General features: G+C 41.3%; 1 non-coding gene across 1 annotated transcript; it reads right to left on the bottom strand.

Annotated features, from left to right (window-relative positions):
* Positions 1–2,174: 2,174 nt before the first annotated feature.
* LOC141637615 (small nucleolar RNA R71) lies at positions 2,175–2,281 on the bottom strand. The gene has a single exon (XR_012541823.1). It is a non-coding gene; the product is annotated as a small nucleolar RNA R71 (small nucleolar RNA).
* Between the last annotated feature and the right edge of the window lie 294 nt (positions 2,282–2,575).

The raw sequence follows: 2,575 nt of genomic DNA, 5'->3' as shown, positions 1-2,575 counted from the left end.
TGTGTAGTTTAAGCTACCATTTCCCCTATTTCCGTCTACTTTCGTGTTTTTGTACATTATTGCAGAAATGTGAAGAATTCAGCGGAAATCAATCTAAATCCGTCCCCGAGTATCCTGCATTTCATTTGACGTGAAGTATTCACTTAAGGAACGAGTTTGGTGCGCATTTAAGGCCCAAAAGACAAATCCACGAGAAGTTAGAAGTCAAGTGTTAGCTACTTCAGTCGATCGACCACTGCCTTCAGTCGATCGACCAACCCACGTTCCAAAGAGCTACTGTTTCAAGATAGACCAGTCGATCGACCATTCCCAGCAGTCGATCGACCAAACCGATACTTCAGACGTGAATTAAAAGATCAAGGAACTTGAAGCCCATTGTATCTGGGTTTTGGAAATAAGAGCTACGTTGTATTCTATATAACGTAAGCTAGGTATTCAGAATATCTATCGAATTTTTATTGAAGTTTAGCATACAGTTCTTTAGGAAATAATTAGGGTTCCGAATATTGATTCGTATACAAGTTACTTTTTGCATTCGTTTTCTGGATTCGATTCCTGCAATTCTTCCTTTCGGTATTCCCTTATTCTTGTTTCAGTTCATCCTTATTATCGTTGATAGTATAGAAATTGCTAGTTAGTTCCCCGAAGCCATAATTATCGTTTTATGCTAATCTTTTATTCCGTGAATTCAAGCATGAAATCAGTAATTTTAATCCTTAATATTATTGTTGTTTCCACTATAGTCATGAGTAGCTAAATTATTCGTGCTAGGATGTAGGGAATCTGTAGGATTAGGCGGCGTAGAATAGTAGACTGAAATCGCGTGTCAGTCGATCGACCGCCATACCTGGTCAAACGACTGGCCACGTGAGGTTTTGCTTCGTTTTAATTGTTTTAATTTCTATTTTTGACGAATCGAGTGGACACGACTAGTTGAATGTTTAGGATATGACTGACCCATTAGATCGGAAGATAGGGAAGGTTGATTGACCACCAATTAAAATGACTAAACTATGCTGAGATCGAAAGATAGGTAAAGTTTAGGTTTTTAGTCACTTTTCAGGACGAAAGTCAGTATTAGTGATATTAGGGACTTGTAGCGAGATCGAAAGATGCTACTTGTTAAAAGTGGACCGAGAGGACCTCTTGTTTTCCCGCCTCATGTGTTTGATTTAGACCTACTTAGTATGCTGCCGCCGAAACTATAAGTGAACCGACCATTCTAGTACCCTTTTTTTATCTGTTTTATCCGTTTATTTAGTTTATTGTCTTTTATTGCCTTTAGCTATAGACCAAATCAATTCAACCCCCACATTCGTTACCTTAGTCTAGAATTAGACAATTATTAATTACATTCGCCTCCCTGTGGTTCGACCCTGTTACCACTAGCTTCTGTTAGTCTTAATAGGAATTATAAATATTAATTTTGGTACTCACAACGACGGGTATCAAATTTTGGCGCCGTTGCCGTGGAGGCAATTGTTCTGATTTTTAGTTGTTTTATTTTAGTCTGTTTCTTAGTTTAAGGGACATCTGTTCCTTAAACTCTTCTTATATTCTATTTGTAGTTTCATCTTATGCGCAGGTCCACGGGGTGGTGAATTACTACCGTTCAATCCTGAGATTGAGAAGACCTTGCGTGAGTTGAGGCGATCGGGTAGGATATTGTCGACGAGGAAGAGCTGAGTACTCTGTCTAGTTACTACGAGAACGCTCTATTCGAGGAAGATCCACCTTCATCTCCTGTTTCTACTTCATCAGCTGAGACCGTCACTTCTCCAGATTTCCTAGAGATGGCTGAAGAAGCGACTATAGCCAGTCACTCTGAACCGACGGCTGAAAATCTCTACAAGGGATTCGAATTACCGGGAGCCGATAGGAAATTCGAGCCGAAGCCCGCTTATATTAATTTGGTTGAGAGAAACCAATTCGGGGGTGCTGCAAATGAAGATGCAGCCAAGCATATGGAGATATTTATTGATTATTGCTGCTCTATACCCCCGCCGGCCGGTGTGACTCAGGACCAGATAAAGGAAACCATGTTTATATTCTCTCTTCGTGATGCTGCGAGGGAGTGGTATAGAGACCTGGATCGAGCTGCTCATGGTATCACCGACTGGAATTCTTTGGCCCTGGCATTTTACAAGAAGTACTTCTCTACCTCAAAGACTAATGCCATTAGAGCTTAGATCACGAGCTTTAAACAGGGCCCTGATGAGAACTTTCATGAAGCATGGGTCCGTTTCAAGAAGCTGGTGCGAACCATTCCGCACCATGGGTTCGAAAAATGGAGTCTTTGCAATCAGTTCTATAATGGGTTGTACGATGATCAGAGGGCTATCTTGGATGCTGCAGCTAGTGGCCGATTTGCAGAGAATATGGGAGAGACTAAGGGGTGAAAGATTATTGATGACTTAGCCACTCATAAAGCTGAGTATGGGAATTCCAGGGGGAATCAAAGGAGAAGTGCTGAATCTCCTTTTGTGGCTGCACTTGAAGCTCTCACTGCTAGATTTGACAAGTACGAGTTGGGAGGAGCTTCAAAAGGAGGGATCTACCATGTAAATGCTGTGTC

Source organism: Silene latifolia, unplaced genomic scaffold (genome assembly GCF_048544455.1).
Source record: "Silene latifolia isolate original U9 population unplaced genomic scaffold, ASM4854445v1 scaffold_122, whole genome shotgun sequence".
In the NCBI taxonomy this organism is placed as follows: Eukaryota; Viridiplantae; Streptophyta; class Magnoliopsida; order Caryophyllales; family Caryophyllaceae; genus Silene; species Silene latifolia.
The sequence above is the reverse complement of the archived record's forward strand: the minus strand, read 5'-3'. Positions and strand labels throughout refer to the sequence as shown.